This window comes from Leptidea sinapis, chromosome 3 (assembly GCF_905404315.1).
Source record: "Leptidea sinapis chromosome 3, ilLepSina1.1, whole genome shotgun sequence".
Lineage (NCBI taxonomy): Eukaryota > Metazoa > Arthropoda > Insecta > Lepidoptera > Pieridae > Leptidea > Leptidea sinapis.
The window spans coordinates 3,694,116-3,719,692 of record NC_066267.1 but is presented as its reverse complement, the minus strand read 5'-3'; the positions used below and the strand labels follow the sequence as shown (position 1 = coordinate 3,719,692).

Below are 25,577 nucleotides of genomic sequence, written 5' to 3'. Positions count from 1 at the left end.
TGATTTAAATAAGATTTAAGGAGATGATGATGATAAAAAAAGAGGTTCAGAACTGCGTTAGCCGAGGAGTAGTCGTCGGATCTTATAAAGTCTTCTTTTACATAAATGTCTCAGAGTATAATACACTATATATACACTTGTACCGATGTATTAATATCTTTTTCACAAAAGTGTGGCTCTGTCATTCCTTCATAGCTAATACCCCACCAAACCATCATTGAAGTCGGATAGTGCCCACGTTGCACTCTGTCGACTGATTGGGAACCTTCTTTAGAGTTTTGAGCATAATATTATGTACGGTCCTTTTTTTTGTTGCTCAGTTATAAAATTTTGCTCATTCCTAAATAACATTTTTCTGTGACCTCCCTTTGCGTACCGCTTTAGTAGTTGTTTCGGTTTTATCACCCTATTCTATATTAAATAAATAATTAAGATATGACAAGTACGTCTCTTATAGGCTGCCATTCCTAAGTCATTTATTAAGATACGCTACTAAATTAATAATCTTCGTCTCCCGAGATAAAATCTTTTGCTTTCGGGTAGGATTTCTTCGAATTGTTTCCCTTACTGCTCTAACCCTATTTTTCGTACGAACACTACGTGGACGGCCAGATCTTTTTCTGTCATAAGCAGAGGAGGTCTAGTTATATCCTATTAATAGCCCGGTACACAAACATTTTACTAATTTTGGTATTAATTTTTTTAAACTCTCCATACGCCTAAGCGTAAAAAATTGCATACCGACTTTGTCTAATGAAATCACAGCGATTCGGTTGTCTTACTCGCCCCACTCCATTTTAATATCGCAAAATATTGTACAATTTTTTGACTCCAAAATGAGAAAATGATATATAAATGACATATTCTTAATTTAAATGTAAAATTTTGTTTATTTTTAATTATAACAGTATTGACGACTACACTAAGTATACCAGCGACATATTTTATACCGAAAATTGCTATATTTCATGTAATATATTTGAAGCATTGCGCGATTTTATTTTTGATTAGAAATAGCCTGCAATAATTGCTGATTGCCTATTATAGGAAAACGTGACTAGAAAACAGTACTATACGAGTATCATAGATGTGGCTTTGCCGTATATTTTTTGAGCTATCAAACAATTCATTGGAAATGTTAGAAATAGAACTCAGTACAAGTAGTCATTCAGTTGCTACGACAGCGCTACGTCTTATTTTGCTACGTCACCACTACGCCTTACTTAGCTAATTGCCTATATTCAATATTATCATATGATTAATACCACTAATTTAATACTGATGATGGATGATAAATAAGATTGCGATGATTAATGATGGATGTATTAAATTAGTAGTTTTGATTATGGTTAAGGTGTATATTCTGCCTTAAAATGTGTTTGTTGCTAAGCCTGGTTTTATTCTTTATCTTCTTTATCACTCTAATAATATCCAACTACGTTTAAATACTTTTCACCCTAAATATGTCTCACGACATTCAAATACTTGATATGAAAAAATCAAACTAACGACAAGTTTCAGCAATATTATTCTAAAATTTAAAATTTCATAAGATTTAGGTAAACATAAAATTATAATATCTTTTAAATGTCACTTCGCTTGAATTTTCTGGTTATGCATATGAGAGATTCCATAGACGCTATGCTGCCGGCCAAAGGCCTCCCCTAAAGATCTCCACGATGATCGATCTTTAGCTGCCCTTATCCAACTCATTCTCTTGATCTTGACCAGATCGTCTGTCCATCTTGTTGGGAGGCTAACCAACACTGCGTCTTCCAGTACGTGCTCGCCATTCGAGGATTTTTCTGACCCACTGGCCATTTGTCCATCGAATTATGTGCCCTTCCTACTGCCACTTCAGTTTCGCAATCACTTGGGCTATGTCTGTGACTTTGATTCTCCTACGGATCTCTTCATTTCTGATTCGATCTCGCAGGGAAACTCCGAGCATAGCCCTTTCTATTGCCCTCTGAGTGACCATGAGCTTACTCATCAGGCCCATAGCGACCACGTCTGCGTACCGTACCATAAGTCATCACTGGCAACACACACTGGTTGAAAAAATTTTTTTCATTTCACAAAGTCTCAAATCAATCAAATCAAAAAAGTCAAAAATCAGTCAATCAAGTTCTGTCTGGCTACCCGTTCAAATCGTCACTTTAATCCATAAAAAGAATGCAATCGTATTATTAAACTCCCCAAAAAAAACTTTATTGTGCCTGTGAATATTCTAAAAAGAATTAACTACTTTTCTTTTACTACAGAAAGTATAGTGTTCCACAGAACGGCCACAAGCACTCAACACAATTTTATTTATCGGTTTAATATGCTTTTAATTAGCCATCAACCGATGCAATGACAAAAACACTTAGTTTTCAATAACTCAATTACCCAGCTGCTAGATTACGTTTCGATTCGCATAATTCAAAATGATAGACGATTAAACTTTTTAAAGAATTGAATTCTCAAATATCGCGTTGGATATCAATTTTTCTTCGTTTAAAGCTACGGAAAGGGAGAAATTTTTATGCAAATGTTTTGCTTTATTGGAGAGGACAAGGAAATAAATTATAGGGAAAAGATTTTTCAATGTTATTAAAATAATCAAATTGCTGTACTGTTACACTTACCAATCTTGATGTATATAAATCCAGTGTCTTGATGTTTGTTTCCAGAGGACTCCTAATTCAATAAACGAATTTTAATGGGGTGCAGTTTTGTGCAACTTGAGAGATAGGATAGTTTTTATATTTGACAGACTTTGTTCTGTATATAATAAATAAAATAATGTTTTAATATGAATTTGTCAATAATATATCAAAACATCAAAAATTACTTCGTAAAATATGCACCCTGCTGTCGAAATGAAATTGTTTCACAGCAGAACTGTCAAACCGTTCGTCAATAAATTCTCTCATAGAAATTATGTATGGACACATCAAAGGAAAAACAAATTTGTTGTTTTTATTTAATTTTGCAGCATTTTCCTATTTATTCACCTTTTAAACCTTCCCTGGACTTCCACAAATAATTCAAGACCTAAATTTGCCAAATCGGTCCAGCCGTTCTCGAGTTTTAGCGAGACTAACGAAAAGCAATTCATTTTTATATATATAGATATGGGACACATAATTATTTTTATTTCCAATATTTACTTTGTAAGGAAATATTTTCTATGACAGAATTTTTTGACGCATGGTCTGACAGTTCTGCTGTTAAACAATTTCATTATAACAACGGGGAGCATATTGAACGAAATAATTCTTGATGTTATGAAATATGTACATATATATGTACATATATATATACATTACAGTATTTTATATTTGCTCAACAACGTCTTTCGGGTCAGCTAGTATATTTATAATTTATTTCATAAATTTAAATCTGATAGATTAAATTCTTCCACTAAAAAATATGATGAAATGAAAATAAAGAAACCGCACACATATAACATTAATTATTTGGATGGATGGATTAATGGATGTGTGGATGAAATTAGGGACACCAAACACTTTGATTATTGTTTCATTAAAACAACATATTTTTATATACTTATAACAATAGTCAAAACTAAGCCTGGGTAGTGATCAAAATTACATACAGGCGTGAGGAATATATTTTCTAAAGCCATCCAATATCACTCATCATGTGTAAAATTTGCACGTCATAAATGTGGCAAACATGTACTTTATAATATTTATGAAACATCAATCTAACATGTTTGTGCAAATATAAACTTTGACCACCAGCACAACAACACAATAAATTTGCTTAATTATGGATTATATCTAAATTATTGCCCGCTATTTATATATATTATTCACATTATTCAAATGATTAATTATTATTAAAAAGCGCCATCTATTTTCGAGCTAACGCACTTTATCTAAGGGTGCAATCTAGGCGCCAGTATTATATTACGTCCCGTGAAATTAGGGTCTTGCTTCTACACGGCTGTCATCACTTATGCTACGTAAACCTTTCAGCCTTCAGTCGTATTTCGGACGCGTTGGAGGTTGGTCGATTTTCTGGTGAAGAAATCGTAATTAACATTTCGTAATTTTAATGTATTTGTAAGGTCGTTGTAGTTTTGAGGTGTTGTGATTGTCTCTTGAATATTGCTAAGGCCGAAATGTGTGGATATACATCAAAATGCTGTTTGCCGGGTATGGTATTTACTTAAATTTTGATAAAAATTTTCTTAATATTAAATTTATACTTAAAATACTTTATATAGAACTACTGGCTGACCCAACAGACGTTGTTCTGTACATAATAAATAAAATACTGTTTTTATGAAATGTCAATAATATTTTTTAACATCAACAATTATTTTGTAAAATATGCTCCCCGTTATAATGAAATTGTTTCGCAGTAGAACTATCAAACCGTGCATCAATTAGTTCTCTCATTGAAAATATGTTGATACAAAACAAATATTGGAAATAAAAATAATTATGGATCCCAATGAAGTAATCCCCATTAAAATTCGTTCATTAGCTTAGGAGTTCACTGGAAACAAACATCGGGACACTGGATTTATATATATATATATATATATATATATAAATTAAGATGTCACAACTAACGTATAAAATATTTTTATTTCGTCGTTTCATTTTTATTTTAATGTAAAAAACTTGTATATCTGAGCGTGACTTTTGCTTGCTCTTTTGATCCCATCCAGGCGGCTTTCAAAGACTTTAATTATAAAGTTTTTCGCTGACATAAATGGGACTTTTGTTTCGTGATAATTAACGACTCTAACCAAATTAAAAAGGAAATACTTATAATAAGGAACTCTGAAGAATCATCATTGTTGTTTGAATCAATTATATGTACAGTTTGTTTTTTTTAAGTTATCTCATACTTCTGGGATTAAATATACAAACGGGACGGTTGGCTAAAATGGTAAGAGTGCTCAGACGGAACTCGAGTGGCGCGAGTTCGAGTCCCGCATCGTCCATGAATTTTGGGAGTAATTAAATTTGTGCAGCAATATAATATGGTTTTAATAATAAGGTTTGAATTTTTACAAAATAATGTATTGTAATTCACAATAATATAATAATATCTTAACTAATATTATAAATGTGAATGTAAGTTTGTTTGTTATCTCTTGTCTCCAAAGCCAGTGAACCGATTTAGATGAAATTTAGTACACAGATAGACATAAGCTTGGAAAAGGACATAGGCGACCTTTTATCGCAAATAAAAGGCTTGAAGGGGTTTGAAATAGGGGTGGATGTTTGTATGGAATATCGTCATTATTGAATATGACACCATAAAACTTTGTATTTAGGCACTTGATAAGAAATAAAGAAATATTTGTTCTAGCATTTTTTGAAATTTAAACCTGTGTCGGGTTGAACAAGGGGGAAGATGAAGGTTCTATAGTTGGTAGTTTATAAAATTGTATTAACTACAGCTGTTTGTATGTGTATTATTTGCAAAGAAGTATATCTAATATATAAAATTCTCATGTCGCGATGTTTGTAGTTAAACTCCTTCGAAACGGCTTGACCGATTCTCATGAAATTTTGAGTGCCTATTGGGTAGGTCTGAGAATCGGACAACATCTATTTTTCATCCCCCTAAATGTTACGGGTGGTCCACGCCAATTTTTATTTTTTTGACATTTTTTTTTATTCGTTTGATTATGAGTCAACATTTTTTTTTTCCCATCTATGATCAACTGTTACTTTTGTATCGCGATTTTAATATCGGTAATACAACGTTTGCTGGGTCAGCTAGTTAAAATATAAAAAAATGCTGCCCAACGTAATTATAGCAGGCGGACGTAGACGCGGGTGAAAGCTAGTATATTTATAATTCATTATCTGTTCTTTCTTTGAAATCTTTGAAAACCGAAAATGATTACCTAATAATTTATTACTCAGCACCGCGACTTCAAGCGTCAAACGGGATCTACTGAAAATACAGTGCTGTGACCAATTGTCACAGGTAACCTGTGTAGCATCCTTTTTGACACACATTGCCACACAATTGCTATATAATAATAATATATTGACACACTCTTACACAAATTATCTTGCCCCAAACAAGGCATAGCCTGTACTATGGGTACAATACAACGATATATTTAATACAATATACTTATTTATACATAAATACAAATAAACATCCATGACAAGGAAACAAACATCCATATTCATCATATAAATGATTGCACCTACCGGGATTCAACCTGGGACCTCTAGCTTAGTAGTCAGGGTCACTAACCATTCGGCTATATCGGTCGTCAATATATTATAGTATCTTGGAAATGTTACTTATTTATTCCATGTAAAATATGTTGTAGGTTAGTTTTATTTATAAAATTTATTTTTTATTTTTGTAGCATTTCTGTTTCATATTATATACCATTTTTGTTACATATTGTGTGTGTCAAATAAAAGATATTATTATTATCAAAATATAATATGTTATCAGTTATTAAAATATATTATAATACTTAAGTCTTAGAAATTTTAATAATTTTTTTAATTTTTTTTATGCTTAGCATAACAGATTTATTTGAATAAGTCGAAATGGTTTCATTTTTTATTGTCAAAAGCCAAGCAAGAACATAACTGAATGTAGATTTGTTTGATTTTAATGAACATCTACCTAGCTAGTGAAATTACTGGGCAAATGAGACTTACCATCTTATGTCTCAAGGTGACGAGCGCAATTGTAGTGCCGCTCAGAATTTTTGGGTTTTTTCAATAATCCTGAGCGATGCCGCATTGTAACGGGCAGGGCGTATCAATTACCACCAACTCAACGTCCTGCTCGTCTCGTCCTTTATTTTCATAAAAAAAGGCCAAACAGAATCACTTCATACGACGAGGACGTCATATCACATACCAACAATCTTTGAAGGTTCCTTAAAGACATGAAGGACACTTTTAAACTTAATCTTAGATATCTAGAAATTAACTATTTTTATTCGGTTTTAGGGGTACAGTAGCATGTGAAATTACTAGGTTAATTTGTCTAGCATCTCATATCTCGAGGAGACGACAGTTTATAATTCTGGGTAGTTTAAGAATCCTGAGCGGCACTGCATTGTACCTACAGGGCATATCCCTTGCTATCAAGATTAACGTCTTCATCATTTCATCACTTTAAAAAAAATGTCTACGGAATGGTATTACCACCAGTCTTATCTCAATTATACTACATACTTATTTAAACCATACAACTAAGCAACTTTACAAATCGTTAGTGATAAAAATAGAGGTACAAAAAATAAGGATTCAATGTGTTTTTTTAATGCATCTATTTTGATTAAAACTATTTGGCATCGAATTTGATAAACATTTTATTTAACCACTGTAATAGTACATCACAGAATCAAAAACAATGCGATTTTATTCCTCTTTTGACCATGAGGGAATTCGCAACCAGAAGCTGCGCAACTTTACTGCTAAAATCCATTTGTAAACCATGTTTCAATACTCCTCCGGAATCCATAAATATTTCTAAAACCCGATTAATGTTCCAGCCAGAGTTTGAAACGTAAGTTTGTTTCCCTGTGGATAACTGATTCAGGGCTCCAGTAAATCTAATATTTAATAGTTCACTTTAGTAATATAAATAATAGTTATGATATAATATTGATACACTTTTACACTAATGACTTTGTCACAAACTAGGCATATGAAATCAAATCCAATCAAAATCACTTTTGTTATATTATTTAAATAGTTAATAAAAAATACACATGAAAGTCATTTTTTTTACCAGTTATCATCATTTCCGAAAAGGTTGAGCTTTAAAGAGAAGAAGTGGCAAGAAACTTTGCAAGTGGCAACAAACGTTGTCTCTCTTTTAAATCAACGTTTGCAGATTCATCGTTGAACGAGCATGACGCGTCGATCAGCGATCTTTTCCTTCGACCATATTTTAGGAAAATAACGACCCGCCCCATGTCGGCACCACAAGCAATGGCATTTGATAGCCTGTACAATGACTACAAGACAACATTATGTTTTAAAACGATAAAATACTTAAATATATATAAATAAATAACATTTATCTATTAATCGGAAACAAACATCAGCTTGTTTTATTCCAGCTGAATGAGAAGAGTTGCAGGCTCTGTGTCATTCATTATAGCAGGCTTTTGTTATTGGACATAGGCATGCTGACTATTTCGTCAAAGTTATACTATTATTATATTATTTGTTATAATATATACTATTATAAGCTTTACCGATGTCCATGTATGTTAAATCAAATCAAATCAAAATCACTTTATTCATGTAGGTCAAGGAAATGACACTTATGAATGTTAAAAGTATTCTTTTCTTTTTAGCACACTAGCTAAATCAGCCAATCAATGGGATGGCTAGGCCTTTAATTTAATAATAGCATTCTCATTAAGCAATTTAACTTTAATATTATACTTCAGTGTAATGGCTAAGCAGCTTGAATTATCTAATTAAATATTGCTTAAAATTACACCAAGGTGGTTGTTTTTTACCCATTTTATTTAATGATGGCACCTAACGCACAGACTAGCCAAATAATTAACAGACTGACTTAAGTAGATGCCTGCGATATCCAATTTGAAGGGTTAAAATAGTTGCAGTTAGACGTACATGCATGCATATATTGTAATTTAAATCATCAACGCTTTTTTCATTATTATCTTGTCACTAAAATTAACACTTTTTGCCATCGACGTTTAACGTTGATGAAGGATGCCGTCTAGATTATAGGAACCACAACGGCGCCTATTTATGTCTTGAAGAAGTAATGTATAAACATTGTGTTTCGGTCTGAAGGGCGCCGTAGCTAGTGAAATTATTGAGCAAATGAGAATTAACATCTTACGTCTCAAGGTGACGAGCGCAATTGTAGTGCTGCTCAGAATTTTTGGGTTTTTCAAGAATCCTGAGCGGCACTGCATTGTTATAGGTAGGGCGTATCAATTACCATTAGTTGAAGTTCCAGTTCGTCTCGTCCCTTATTTTTGTAATAAAAAAACGTTTTTAAATAAACAACTAGGTAATATATAGAAACCTATAGATACTTGTATAGTCAAAGTTAGTCGGACATGAGATCGCTATTATTGAAATCTACTACGAAGATAGAAGTATTTACAAAGACACGTAAAAGCATCCAACTGCTGTAACACAATACTGCTAACATACAAGTTTTCAATATAATAATTTATCATAAAAATAGTACGTAAGAACGAAGGCGGAAAATGGGGAACTAGGGTAAAAGTCGTCTCTATTTCTGACGTAATTGCTGGGATAGTTTTACGTGGAATATTGTTTGATATTAGAGATAAAGGTACTAGCTCTATAGTTAACAATATTTTTCCTCTTTGTTTTATAAAATTATTAATAATAATCATAATGACACACTTTTAACACAAATTATCTTGCGCCAAAACAGGCATATAGCCTGTATAATGGGTTGCAAGACAACGATATATTTAATACAATATACATACTTAAACATACATAAATACATATGTATTTATCCATGACTCGGACACAAACATCCATATTCATCATATAAATACTTGCACCTACCGGGATTCGAACCCGGGACCTCTAGCTTAGAAGGTAGGATCACTAACCTAATATCAAGAAACATTTGATTTAAGAAAATAGGCTATGTGTAGTAGCTTTCGAGTAAGAACATAGATGACTTCTTCAGAAATTAAACCTATTTGTTCTTTGATTAGTTCTGAGACCCGTCGATCGGTCTTTGCCAAAAAAAAAAATAGGACATACTTAGAGGAATACATTAAAGATTATTTGAAGCATATCATGTAAACAATTAATAATTTTTTAAAGTGATAATCTTTACTTCTGGGATCAATTACACTATTAAGTTTGTAAACAAAATTTGTGAACGATGCGGAACTCGAACAACGGACCTCTCGCGTCCCATGCGAGTGCTCTTCCAACTGAGCCGACCGGATATATCAACGATACGTCACTCGAACGGAGTTTTCATATAGTATAGTTCTTCATTGTTCAGCGTCAGTTTCTAAATCGGTGGACATTAAATATTATTTGAAGGAATATTATGTTCGCTTGCCATATCAGTACGTTTACAGTTATATATATATATATATATATATATACACGACGGTAACCTATTTTGGTTGTATGTGAAATTGAGTTCTTTTACACTGTGGATCTCTAATCTACCAGATAGTTATAACTATATGACATTTTGAAACGACACTTCTATACGGATACGCGTATTGCGTACTTCTATGCGTTTCACGAGAGCGTCAGATTTAGGACCGTTACAACGGTCTGGGCCACTGTTCAAGTATTATATATAAATAAAATTAAAAGTTGCTCTGTCTTAAATCCTGCTACTCCACAGCTGAATATCTAAGTGATCGGAAAGTCTGGGACTAAATTGTGATTAGTTTATAGCAAAAAAATGACAGTATAATATTGTATATTTTATTAAAAGAGCGCAAAAAAGAATGCTGGAAGAGTTGTTTTTTATGAAAATAAGGGACGAGACGAGCAGGATGTTCAGCTGATGGTAATTGGTACGCCCTACTAATGGGTAATGACAATGCAGTGCCTCTCAAGATTATTAAAAAACCCAAAAATTCAGAGCGGCACTTCAACTGTGCTACATTGATATAATAAGATGTCAAGTCTCTTTTTTCCCAGAAATTTCACTAGCTACGTGGCCTTCAGACCGAAACACATTACTGCTTCGCGGCAGAAGTAGGCGCTGTTCATCTCTCTCAGAGGACCATTTGTTTCCGAAGCGGTGGTAGTGTTAGAAATGACATCAAAAAGAATTCCAAAGGAATTTTGAAAAAATAAATACCTTTTATGCGTTTTACAGCAGAGGACGTGTAATTTACCAGTTGAATCATTATTTGTAAATTGTAGCTTCAAAAAACGGAGATACTGACATCCAGATGTGATCCTTGTAGAGATTTGATTAATATATTCTTATGAAGAAAGCTATTTTGGAACTATAAATATATCAAAATTAAATTTTAATATTAGCAAATATTTATATATACTATTTATATCATTCGTAATGCAGTGAGTGTTGCTATAAAGCAAACAATTTTTTACTTCATAACTATGCAACAACATTTCAAACACCTAAAGTGGGGTGAACGTTCTGTTAGTGAGTGTCCTGCAAACATTCCCCCTGAGGCACTATGTCAATTGCCAGCGAAAAATCGTTTTTCGCGGTTGAAATATTTTTTTCATGTCTATAACCTCTCTATAACACTATGAGTCTGTTTATTGAAAATATGCAAGAAAGGAAGGAAGAAAATGAGCAATGTGCTATTACTTCGTATTTTAATAATTAGTAAAAATATATTTGAGCCTACATACTACCAGAAAAAGTTTTAAGGTATTTTATGTATTTCATAATATGAAATTAATTCTACGATAACTTTTTTTATCCTGTAAAAAAAAATAACAACAAAACCACCTACTTCAAAAAATTATTCCAAAATTCTAGTTCCAATCACTGTTACTTTTGGAATCAGCGCCGCGGACTCGCTCTCTTCTCGCCTCGTGACGTCACGCGTCCAACACAAGCACATCTCACCTGTTACTTTGTATGTAGTTACAAATCTACCATAGCTGACACCGAACAGTGACCGGATTTTATATGCGTTTACTGACTTGACCGAGATTAATTAGATTGTATAAAATACACAATTTATTTTAAATTTCAGTGCATACTATATCTATTTTTTTGGAATAGTTATTTTTGAAGTCTGTGGTTTTTTATAAATATAATGATTTAAATGATTTTTTATTAAAATTCATCTCAATAAATATCTTCTTTTTACTACTACTACTTTACATTTTGGAAAAGGCTATAAATTTAGTTCACCAGTGCTTGTTAAGAGTAACATCAATTAATTGTGATTTCATAATAATGAGGAGGATTATATAAGGAGTTTTATCTTTCCTTACAAAATATTAGATATTATAGAATATTTTTTCGGAAAGACGACGCATCAGGGCATATATATTAAAGATAGCACAGACCTAGAGAAAATCAAATGACTTTATACTTTAGTGTTTATTCAACTTTTATTTAAAATCATTTACTTTATATTCTACTTGAACTATATTTGTATTCTTATATATAATAATTTTAAATTGCTCAGTGACTATGATAACACACGAATGACTATATGCTCAAATGTTAAAATAACCAGCAACACGATATACCTGCACGTTATTTATTTATTATATAATAATTTACATATTTTTTATGAACATTTTAATTTATTTCTCTGCCTTTTGTTCAGTGGGTGTGTATTTTATTACAATTTTTATTTCTCAATATCAAAATGCGAATCATTAATCATTATCTCCTGCTACAAAATTAATGAGTTTTGTCAATTCATTAATAAATTTTCATCTCAAACCAAACAGGCATCCCAATACCGAATATACATAATAACAAGATACACAGAGTTTCGTATTTATATTGTAATAATATTATATAATATAGATAATATGTATTGGATATTGTTTCTTCTATATAGTAGTTACTCTGCAATTCGTAAGACCTATCATACTCCTATTTATCTAAGATTATTCTCGGTCATATTACTTATATATAACAGTACAAGTGTGGTAAGCTTTCTCCTGTTGTTTTTTATTTAGTAATGGATAATGATAAAAAGTGCCTAACTATATTTTATCAAAATGTCCGCGGCTTACGAACAAAATGTGTAGATTTTTATAACAATATATTGGCAAATGACTTTGACTTAATTGTAATAACCGAGACCTGGCTGCGAAGTGACATATTAAATAGCGAACTATGTGATGATAGATACGAGTTATTCCGGTATGATCGTAATGGTCTATCTAGTGACAAAACTACAGGCGGCGGGGTGTTGGTATGCGTGCGCCGTTCTTTATGTCCTATCCAGAGTATCGAATGGCAATGCGAGTGTAGTAAAACGCTTTGTATCACAATACCAATGCGTGTAACTAATTATATGGCTGACTTACATATTATTACTTCATATATTCCTCCAGAAGGCCACAATAAATCACTACGTTTGAAAAATTTTAAAAATAGCTTTCTAGAATACTTTGAAAAATATGAAACTGATAAATATATTATAATAGGGGATTTTAACCTACCTTGTCTACGCTGGCATGGCGAAGGTTATTCATTGATACATGTTGGTAGCACGGAGTTACAAGAATGTGCACTATGCTTAGTTGATGAATTTACGTGTTGTGGCTTAACTCAGTTGAATCTATACCCAATGTCTCTAATAATATATTAGACTTGGGCTTTTTAAATCCCTTTCTACATGTGTCATCTAGTGCATCGCCTTTAACTAGAATTGATCCCTTTCATCCACCTTTGAATGTTATAGTTACAGACTTACAAATGAGACCTTTCAAAGAAAAGCTTCAACCAAGATATAAATTTTATAATTGCAATTACGGTTTAATGAATAATCACTTAAAATCAATAGATTGGTACAATGTCTTAAATGGCACCTCTGTAGATTCAACTCTAAATGTCTTTTATGAAAAAATATATGAATGTTTCGAAATGTTTATACCTAAGACTTCTTGTAATTATAATAAATTCCCCGTGTGGTATAGTCCCGCATTGATAAAAATCATTAAAGAAAAAAATCGTATTCATAGTAGATTGAAAAAATATCACAACCCTAGGGACAGAGATGAGTTTTTATTTTTGAGAAATAGACATAATAAAGTTTTAAAAGAATGTTATAGAAGCTTTACTAAAACTAATTCGGTCTTCTCTAAAACTCTTTTGGCGTTATGTGAAGTCAAAACGAGGTGGATCATCTTATCCAAACAACTTCACTCTCAACTTCGAAACATATAATGATGGTGTTAGCATATGCAATGCATTTAGTAAATTTTTTGAGAGTGCCTTCTCCAACCCTTCTGCACCTATATCTCGTACTGACCAATACAAATCTAATCTTCACGTTTCTGATGAAGTTATTGCTAACGTTGATATAACGGTAGGCCACATAGCTTCAATATTAAAATCGTTAGATAAATGTAAAGGAGCTGGTTGTGATGGCATACCTCCCATATTTATTTCATCGTGTGCCGATAGTCTTGCAATACCTATCACAATTCTATTTCACCGCTCTTTGAAAGAATGTACTTTCCCATTGATTTGGAAAAAAGCGTTAATTGTACCAATTCATAAGGGAGGCCAAAAAAGAAATATTGAAAACTATCGCCCAATTTCTAAATTGAACACTTTAGCAAAGGTTTTTGAAAAAGTCGTTTTTACCAGCACTTATCCTACAATAGCTAACGGCATTTCTTACGCACAACATGGTTTCTTGAAGAATCGTTCTGCAATTACTAATTTAGCTTATTTAAGTGAATTTTTATTGATGAATATGGAAATGGGTGGGCAGGTAGACGTGGTCTACACGGATTTCGAAAAAGCTTTCGATCGTGTGGACCATGACATTCTGCTCTCTAAGTTGCATTTATTACGTATACACGGTGACCTCTTAAGGTGGCTAAAATCCTACCTGTCTAACCGTTGTCAAGCTGTTGTTCTGGACGGATTTAGGTCAGACTATACATCTATTCCATCGGGAGTGCCGCAGGGCAGTTTGCTAGGGCCCCTGTTTTGGAACGCCTACATTTACGATATAGGAGCAAGCATCGTTAACTCTGATTATTTATTGTATGCTGATGACAAAAAAGTCTTCATTAAGGTGCACTCTGAGGATGATTGTGAATTATCACAACATGACCTCAATAACTTATACACCTACTATAATAATAATAATATCACAGTCAGCCTCAAAAAATGCCAGGTCATTAGTTTTTCGCGCAAACCTACACCAATAATTTTCTCTTACAGTTTTAATGGCGAGTTAATACAAAGGGTTAATGTTGTTAGAGATCTTGGTGTCTTCCTGGATTCCAAAATGAATATGTCAAACCACATAGATTGCATAATAAATCGCGCTTATCGTAATTTGGGCTTCGTAATGCGTACTTGTCATCATTTTGAAAATCCACTTTCCCTAAAAATAGCTTATTACGCATACGTTAGATCAATTTTAGAGTATGCCTCCGTGATATGGAACCCATTTTACGCCATATAAGAAGGAAGGAATTCAGAAAAAGTTTATACCACACTTAAACTATAAATTCCGGAAAGTTGCATCCAACTACAAAGACAATTGGCGCATATACAATCTGCTGAGATTGCAGGAAAGGCGTACTGTCTCGGACATAATGTTCTTACATGATGTGCTGAGCGGTCGTCTCAACTGTCCCTCTCTTCTGGCAGGAATATGCCTAAGCGCTCCGTCGTTGCGCACCCGTGACATTTCTGCTTTTCAAGTTCCTACTCATCGTACTAATTACGGCCAGAACAGTGTTCTCACTCGTTGCACAAATGTATATAATAAATCCTTTAAAGATATAGACCCATTCTACGGGTCTAGGTTGACCTTTAAAAAAAGTATTGTAGAGAAATCTCATATCTTTATTTATTTATTAATAGATTAAATTATTAAATGTATGTATTGTACTATTTAATCTGTAAATCTGTGTATGTATCATGTTTTTCTCTTTTATAATCCATTATGCAACCAACGCAGGCACTTTTATTAATACTTTTTTTTTAATTTCTCTGATCGTGTGTTATTCATTGTTCATTGTTCTTCTTTATTATTGTAAACACTGCTGTTCCTTCCATTAGGTAAACTGTGGTAGACTATAATTGGCTATGTTTTTGTATTTAACTATAAGTGATTATTTTGTATTAAGCTGTTGTCAACCCTAATAAAATAAAATAAAATAAAAATAAAAGCCTTCTCAAATTATTGTAGCAATTGACATTATTATTCACAAATTGTCGTTAAAATAAATTTAAGTTCACCCTTATTGTTCTTTACAAGAGCTTCTCTCGAAGCGACGAGGTGATTAAGAAACTCAGGTGAGGACACTTAAGTTGATTTAAATAAATAAAGCTAAGTTTACATGATGTTATTATAATGGTCGTCCTCAAAACATTTTAAACACCGAGCGCCAGTTAGAGAAGTAGCTTATCTTTGCGTGCTTCATATTTATGTATTTTGAAATTTGTGTCAGTTTTGGCTTATTGTATGTTACAATATTTAGGATATAATTTTAGTTCTAATGTGTATATAATTTTTGAAGTGAAAACTTGTTTAGCGGCATTGAGCATTTTTCTTGGGATGCGTATAAAATATTAAACTCGCGTCAGGACACGCGGCCTGATTGAAAATTCGTAAAATGAACGATTTATACTTCTAACTAATTATAGTTCGGCTATTTCAACTTAATGATAGTACGGTCATTGGACCAGTGGTTGAATCATTGTGATTGGTCGTGGGATCGAATCTCAGCCGTGAAATATTTTTACAGTTTATTAAAGATGAATGTTGATTTTTCTGGGAGTTAAGCTTTTTAATGTAAAATAATTGTAATACTTCTGAAGTGTTACATTTTTTATGTAATATAAATTGTCTCTTTTGTGGACGATAGCGCAATAAATGAATATTGTATTTAATCACATAAATGCTACTACTCTTATACTGATAAATAAAGCAATTAGTGCATAATTATTCCCTAACCATTCCAAATATTCAAAAATGCACACTCCCGGAGTGTAACCCGCATTTTTAGTAGTTAATACGTTCACATACCTAAGTCGTAATAGTAAGGTTATTTTATAACCTATATTGTATTATATAATTCTGCGTTTCCATTTAATTGACAATTGTTAATCACGATTCATTTAAACTAGCGTTATTTTGTAAAGATTAATACATTTATATTGTTTGGGTACTAAAAAATAAATAAAAGGTGCTCACTTATTAAGTGGTCACCAAAGAAATCAAATGTTACGGTTAGCTCAGTTGGCAGAAAACTGGCACGGAACGCCAGAGGTCGTGGATTTAAGTCCCGCACGTACATAAAATTTTATTTGTCAAAAGAAATGTGGTGGCCATTGAAGCATTATTTTCTTTGAGGTTTTCAGCTTGAAAATTTTGTCAAAAGATGTTCGTTCATGCGTGAAAGATTATATCTTAATAAACGCTTTATAGATACTGCTACATACACCAGTATTACTACGAGTATGTAACTTTTAAGGGTTAACGATTGCTCCCTTCACCCTTTTTATGGGATTGATAGGACGAAAATGTGTCATCTTTTTTTGTAGACAATTAAGGACAAGACGAGCAGGATGTACAGATGATGGTAATTGATACGCCCTGCGCATTAAAATGCAGTGCCGCTCAGGATTCTCAAAAAATCCTAAAATTCTTAGCATCACTACAATTGCGCCACTCTCCATAACATAACATAAGATGTTAATTCTCGTTTGTCCAGTAATTTCACTAGCTACGGCGCCCTTCTAATCAAAACACAAAAATTTTTACATATTACTGATTCACGGCAGAAATAGACGCCTTTGTGGTACCCATAATCTAGCTGACATCCTTCGCAAAAGAGCCTCCCACTGGTGATAATTTTGATGGTAAGTGATAACTTTCGAATCATATTACATCCCAGATTAAGTTGTAGGCTTGAGTTTAAAAGAGATTTTTGCTATGTATTTTATTTCCAAACTATATTTTTTTTTCTAACAGCCATCTTTCAATGCCACATAAAAAGGCCAAACTTTTAATTTATCTCATGAAAGCTTGTCACGAATTCAATACAAAAGGGAATAAATAAAATAGATAGATAATTATGAAAGTTCCTAACAATAGATGGTAATATAACCCAGTTCTAACTTAAGTTCGCCTCAATCTCTACATTGTATAAGTTCCAACTTTATTACGAACTTAGTTGAGGAATAAATGTTAATAATATTATGGTCGGGATAAGTTTAGTTATGGAATAATTTAACTTGTAATATTAAAATAAGTTCTTAATCTTTAATTGCAAATGCGTCCACAAAAATCATCACATTTTTGCTCTTAATAGTAATTTTCATCATTATAGCACTAGAAATAAGGGATTGCTTGTAACTAATTCTAGTAGGCTTAATAAGATTCATAATAGCTTTAAGGGTAAATGTATATATACACTTTTATAATAAAGTCCCAGCCACTGTTCAGGCATTATCTTTATATAAATTTAAATGCTTTATAAAACATGGCTGTGTAGTAAATCCTACTACTCCACAGCTGAATATCTAAGTGATCGGACAGCCTGGGACAAGATTATGATTATTTTATAGCAATAACAATGACAGTACAGTATTGAATATTTTATAAAAAAGAGCGCTTAAAAAGAATGCCGGGAGAGTTTCTCGCGCCGCTTCTTCTCTCTCAGAGCGCAATTTATTTCTGAAGCGGTGGTAGTGTTAGAAATGACATTAAAAAGAATTCTAAACGAATCCATTTTGAGAAAATATAGCCTTTTATTGTGCTTTTTTTGTTAAAATAAAGCTTAATATGTCATGTTTATGTATGTATTATCTGTTGATAGTAACTGTAAAAAATTTTCAAACTTACTTCACATTGTAATTGAAGAAATTAAACTTTTTTTTTATGAAAATAAGGAACGAGACGAGCAGGATGTTCAGCTGATGGTATTTGATACACCCTGCTCATTACAATGCAGTGCCGCTAAAGATTTTTGAAAAACTCAAAAATTCTGAGCGGCACTACAGTTGTGCTCGTCACCTTGAGACATGATGTTATGTCTCATTTGCCCAGTAATTGTAGTAGCTACGGCGCTCCTCAGACCGAAAAACAGTAATGTTGACACATTACTGCTTCACGGCAGAAATAGGCGCCATTTTGGTACCCATAATCTTGCCGGCATCCTGTTCAAAAGAGGCTCCCACTAGTAAACAAAAAAACAAGAGAAATGAAGTTGATGAAGAAACTATATAATGTAATATTTAATATTATTTATTATAAATAATTATGTACTTCGTATATTCAAAACACTAACGTTAATGTTTCAATATTACGCAAATAATTAATTGGTTAACAATAATAAGTACAATTATCATGAATACCCGCCAGTTTGACTATATTCAATTAAGTCTAACGCAAACAACAGTCGATACTGAATTTGTTTATGCATAGCCACATTAAATGCAAACAGAAACAAAAGAGGACATATCCCATGTTGTTTTAATGGAGAACAATATATCCCTACTAATAGTATAAATATGAATGTAAGTTTGTTTGTTAATCTTTTACGCCAGATGTAGTGAACGGGCATAGTCTACATTTGATCCCGGAAAAACTGAAATTCACGTTGATGAGATATAACTATTTCAATAAAATGTTTAGTTTGCAATTTTCTTCGAAATAAGATTCATACAATATGTTGGGAATGGGAGCGAAAACAGAAACCGCCACTGGAATAGGACATAAGATAATCTTCAATTTCAAATTTGCTTATTATTTTTAAAAATCATTTATCTACGCGGACGAAGTGGCGGGCATCAGGTAGTATTTTTATGTAACAATTATCATTGTCCATATGGTTAGTGGTTAGGTTATTATTGAATATAACATTCCATCAGATTCCTGTAACTGTTTGCAAGGGTTTCGTTCATTTTACCTACAAGTGTAACAAATTTGCACATAAATATTTATGTATGTACGGACCCACCAAAACTATTTCTAACCCTTAAAATGGCGCAAAAAGCGTCTCAACTCTACCCTAGGCTTCAGTATAAAGCGATTCTGATCCAAAAGAAATTATTTATATTACACAAATTAAAACTGAAAACAAAATTTATGAACAATACGGGGCTCGAACCCGCTACCTATCGAGTTTCGTACACTCGCGCACTTCTACTCAGCCAACCATTCGAGTGACGTATCGTTGATAAATATTATATGTCTTGTTCACTCTCAGGTTGTGGCTTCATCTACAGGATCTACTTTACAGTTGATAACCTGCTCAACCCTAATATTTGCATATTAGGAAATTGACTTGAGACGTCACTCTTTCAAATCTAAACAATTTATTATTTTTGTAAGTGATAACCCTCACTTCTGGGATTAATTAGTTCATAAATTTTGTTTTCAAGTTTAATTTGTGAAATTAATCCCAGAAGTATGGGTTATCACTTTAAAAAATAACAAATAGTTTATAATTATTTATTTGGAAAACAAAAAAAAATTTAAGTGATTATTTTTAAGTCAGATATTATGTAGAGTACAGTGCGGCATTTAACAGATAAGAATCGCCTTTACAAAGTTAAAAAGAGTTCTTCGTGACCATAATTTAAAAATATATATATTTTTTTTAAATATATAATTTGAGAGTAGTGGAAGAAAGCTCCATTAAAACCGCACTGTAGAGAAGCGCCATACATCCAGATGGTGGGGATGATATCCTAACTTGTGGCGTGTCCTGCGAAGGTGGAATTCGGCGGCAGAAATCAGGTGAAACAGCAGTTAGCCTTAATGATGGCCAACCTCCGAGAGAGATAAGAGATGGCACTAGAAGAAGAAGATTTGTTTAACTACCATCATCCCTCATTAATAATTTATAACTTAATACTTTTATGAGGCATTTTTTTACCGTTGTATTTGCCTTGAAGTCTATACGGATGAGTGAAATGTGGGCATATATGTTGTATGTTGGCCATAAGTTGGACTCACAACTTCTCAAATATGGAAATTCTGCGTTCCGTCAATCAAACATGCGAACCCATGCAAGCCATGAATATGAGGAAAGACGCATATTTGGGGCACGTACTCAGGCAAGAGAGGTACGAACTCCTACAACTCATCATGATGGGGAAAGTTGCCGGAAGACGAGGCGTAGGTTAGAGAAAAAAATCGTGGCTGCGCAACATCCGAGAGTGGACAGAAATCGCGAGTGCAGCAGAAGTATTTCTCCACGCGAAGAACAAAAAGTTGAATTTACAAAGCTGACTGCCAACCTTTGGTAGTCGGAGAGGCACGCGAAGAAAAAGATTTCAAAGAATTTATTATTTTTTTTTAAGTGATAACCCTCACTTCTGAGATAAATTACACAAATAAATTTAAAAACAAAATTTTTAGACGATGCGGGACTCCAACCCGGTAGCTATCTCTATTTTTAATAAAAAACCATTATTGGATATCAAAATGAAATGCTTTGGTTTTTCTATCACTTTGAAAGTAGAAAACCGGGACTCGAGTTCCGCATTGTTCATAAATTTTCTTTTCAAATTTTATTTGTTAGAAGATATCAAAATATACTAAATGTCGTAATATATTTTTGTGAAATTTAATACTTTTCAGTAGCTTGACTATTACGCAATTACAGTTAAAAAAGCATCAAGTGCGAGTCGGCCTCCCCATGAAATGTTCCGTAGCAGCAAGTAACTAATATAAAAGTTATTGTAATTCGTTGTAACGACTTATGGCATATTAAAAAAAAACTGCTTACTAGATCTCGTTCAAATCAAGTTTTTGTTGTAAGTTTGCAGAGTAATGTACATCATATATTTGTTTAGTTTTATCATTCTCTTATTTTAGTAGTTACAGGGACACATTTTACCACTTTGAAAGTTTGTATCTCGTGCAAACTATTCAGTGTAGAAAAAAATGATATTAGAAACATACGCCACACGCATGGGTTTGATGAAAAGAAATAAGGTTCTTGTTATAAAAAAAAATTAAGTTTCTGAAAAAAAAAGTTTCTGTTCTAAGTATGGGGAATCCCCAAAATTTATTGTGTTTTTTCTTTTTTTTTTTGTGAAAATCTTAATGCGTTTTAAAGAATACATCTAAGTATTTACCAAGTTTCAACAGAATAGTTCTTATAGTTTCGGAAAAAAAGGCTTTGACATACGGATGCACAGACAGACAGACATAACGAATCTATAAGGGTTCCGATTTTTGTCATTTGGCTACGGAACCCTATAAACAACACAATCATAAATAATAAAGCAGAATGGAAGAAGGTAACGTAACAATGAACTCGTCAGTAGTAATTGGATGACAATTTATGTTTCACAATGAATGCGCTATGACGAATCCATTGTGCTTTAATTACATTTTATTTACATGTAAAATCATTTGAAATAAAACTATACGCTGCGAAGTTAAGCACTGTTCTCTGTTTGTAAATAACTTTCTGAATAAGATTGACGAGATGGTGAATATTTACTGTAGATTAAAAGCATTCATGTATTGTAATTCTCAATGTTGATGAGTTAACTCAAGTTGAATTATCGTATTATATTGGAGATCTGATTCAATTTCGGTAAATATTCATTCAAATATTTTTGAAGTACGCATAATTATGATATACCAAAGAAATAACAAGAAAGTTAATTAGTTACAAGAAAGTTACTTAGTTACAAGAAAGTTAGTTAGTCTTTAAAACAGTTTGTTATTTGTAAGTAATATCGCTCACTTCTGGGATTAAGTATAAAATTTAATTTATACCAAAATTTATGGATAATAAGGGCCTTTCGGGTGACTTCCCAGCGCTTTTAGCAACTAAGCCAACCATCCGCTTGACGCATGGTCCGTAAATGTTGGTAAATTTGTTCAACTATCTGTTTAGACTTAGAAAGAGCACTTTCTCAAGTGATTTTCCTTATATGCTATTTTTGGGGTTGAACAGGTTTTTATGTAACGTAGATCCTGTTCATGGAGATAAAACCCGAAAGTAGGAAAAACATACCAAGGTTTATGAAAACTGCGGAGGTTTAAGGCCGAATCAGGTTAGTAGTACCGGAAAACACCCCACGTTTCAGATACGATAGAAGACGCAGACTGTACTAAGAGTAGCGGTTCCCCGGCAGTTTGAATAACTCTTCATTGCTTACTGTCTATAGCTAGAACTGGAAACAGTACTCCCTTATCACTCAAACCTGTATCTTATAAAGTGATATGCTGAGTTAAATAATTAAAGAAGTGAATTTGGATGTACTTTCCAGATAATTACGGTACTCCCATTTGCATGAAATTTATAGATCCAGTGTTAATAGTACTTGGGAGTAATAGACACATTTTTCATGGGCAATAATATGAAGAAAGTACACAAATTAAATTTGATAACAAAATTTACAAATAAGGGACTCGAACCCGCAACTGAGCCAACAGTTCGAGTGACTTAACGTTGATAAATCTTTTATGTCTTGTTCAACTCTCAGCTTGTGGCTTAATCTCCAGGATCTACTTTACAGCCGGATAACCTTATGAAGAATGTAGTATTAAAAATTAAACTGTGATCTTAAACCTGAGGTTAAGTTAAGAAGATTAATTTTACTTCATTTCTCGACCTTCTCAAGAGAAACATCGATACAAAATACAAGCTTCAATACAAATTCTTCCGGCAGTCATGAAAATTTCCCGAGAGAGCCCTGTATAGCCGATTTATACGTAGTAATCCTTGCTACCTTGATAATCATCGTCAATGGAATATAGACAAAATAATATCACAGTTAAGACTTTTTATTTTATTTTATTCGAGCCACCAACAGAATTACACATATAAAAATTTAGGTACTAATTTTATATATAATTCCATTTATAGGTAGCTACAATATGCATATTTAACCAGATAAGTCGTGCGACAGAACTTAAGGATAGAATTAAGGGACATAAAAATGAACATAAAAAAAGATTAATGGTGAGAAAACACACATCATTTACAATTGTAGGAAGTTATTGCTTGTATTCTCCCACTTGAAAGTCAAGTGATTTTACAAGTTTAATTTTAAAATATTCCAAATAATTATAAAACAAATTGACATGAATATTATTCGATTATTACAATTTATTTCTCGTATTAAATCATAAGCGATTAATAATGGAACACGTTAAAATATTTGAGAAAGCCAAAGTGGATAGAATAATCTTTAGTACAAAGTAACATTGGTTATTAATACCGTGTGTGTTTATCTTGCTTTCATCGTCTGAGGCCGCGTGTTTGTCGAGCTGAGTAATTGCTTGTTACAAAGACGTTCTCCGTGGGATTCCTTGCTTGTTATAATAATTGACAAATTTCAGGAATAAATATTGTTAATAGGCACAAAGCCATTGACGACAAAGATTTGTTAAAACTTAGTGTGTGCGTATGTATAAGAAGAAACAAGACGACCCTACAAGATTTATCACATATTCGCGTAAAACGTTAACATAAAAAAAAGGATTGTGTAGTTTTATGAAACCACGGTTAAAGTGAAACTTTTTTTTTATGATAATAAGGGACGAGACGAGCAGGACGTTCAGCTGGTGGTAATTGATACGCCCTGCCCATTACAATGCAGTGCCGCTCAGGATTCTTGAAAAACTCAAAAATTCTGAGTCGCACCACAATTGCGCTCGGTACTTTGAGACTAAGATGTTAAGTCTCATTTGCCCAGTAATTTCACTAGCTACGGCGCCCTTCAGACCGAAACACAGTAATGCTTACACATTACTGCTCCACGGCAGAAATAGGCGCCGTTGTGGTACCCATAATCTAGCCGGCATCCGGTGCAAAGGAGCCTCCCACTGGTCCCTCTTTCACATTATAGACTAAAAATTAGGGAAAAATATTTACATTAAACATTTACAAAAACAAAAAAAAAGGCGTGGAGCACTGGCGCAAATGAGTAATAGTCTATACACTACACGGTCAGCTGCTGCAAACTATAGACGCCAACGGACCGTCACGCGACATGCAACACACAGACGAAAAAGTTTGAGACGATGTAATAAAAGTTTCACTTTAATAATTACTTATTGATTTTTAGATGATTAAAGTATGATTACAAGGGAGTGAGTTCTATGCACCGTATAGGTTATATAGGTGTTTGAGGACAAAAGGTTTTTAACAAAAATAAATTATCATAAGTTTAAGTCTCCTAATTCAATTATCCTTAAATTTTGGCAACAGAGAATAGATTTATTCCAAGAAAGGCAGGTTAGGCAGGCAACATCGAAATTTAAATATAGAAGATGGGCTTATGTTTTCTAATGCCTCCAATAATCTCAAAATTAAAACGCAAAATTACACAAACCAAAAAAGAATGAAACTCTGTGAGTTAATTTTTTTTTAAACCATCTACAGCAAATATCACCTCCAAAGCACCAATGGTGCTAAACTTCATAATGACAACTATGATAATCTACAGACTACCGCAGTCGCCCTGAAAACTTTTTCTGCAAAGGTCACAAAATCTTGGGTGAAATTAAAAAATAAAAATGTAGTTTTACACAAAAACCTAATGTAAAAATTCATTTAAAATTCACAAAAAGGAATAAAACTTAGAATTTGAATTGTTATCTTAATTTGTTTTTTATGGAAGGAGAGGACAAACGAGCGTGCTGGTCACCTTGTGATCACCGCCGCCCAAATTCTCTTGCAACACCAGAGGAATCACAGGAGCGTTGCCGGCCTTGAACCCACGGTACCCATGTCGTACCGTCCCGGGAACACCGCACAAGGATTTATATTTATATTTTTCATATTATATTATATGTATAATTTATTATTTTACACTTGGCTCTTATTTTAAAAAAAGGTATTCCGATATTTTCATATAACAATTTAATATATTTTTTTTAAGTTATAAAAAAAACGATTGTTATAAGCACTACGTTCTCAGTT

The 25,577-nt window shown here is 32.8% G+C and overlaps 1 protein-coding gene across 2 annotated transcripts in view; it reads left to right on the top strand.

Annotated features, from left to right (window-relative positions):
- The first annotated feature begins 4,010 nt into the window (after window positions 1–4,010).
- LOC126979384 (neuroligin-4, Y-linked-like) overlaps window positions 4,011–25,577 on the top strand; it is a 125,356-nt gene continuing 103,789 nt past the window's right edge. For both annotated transcript variants that reach the window (XM_050828655.1, XM_050828654.1), the window contains exon 1: window positions 4,011–4,169. The gene's annotated coding sequence lies outside the window, so the exon portion shown is untranslated. The remainder of the gene's footprint in view (window positions 4,170–25,577) is intronic.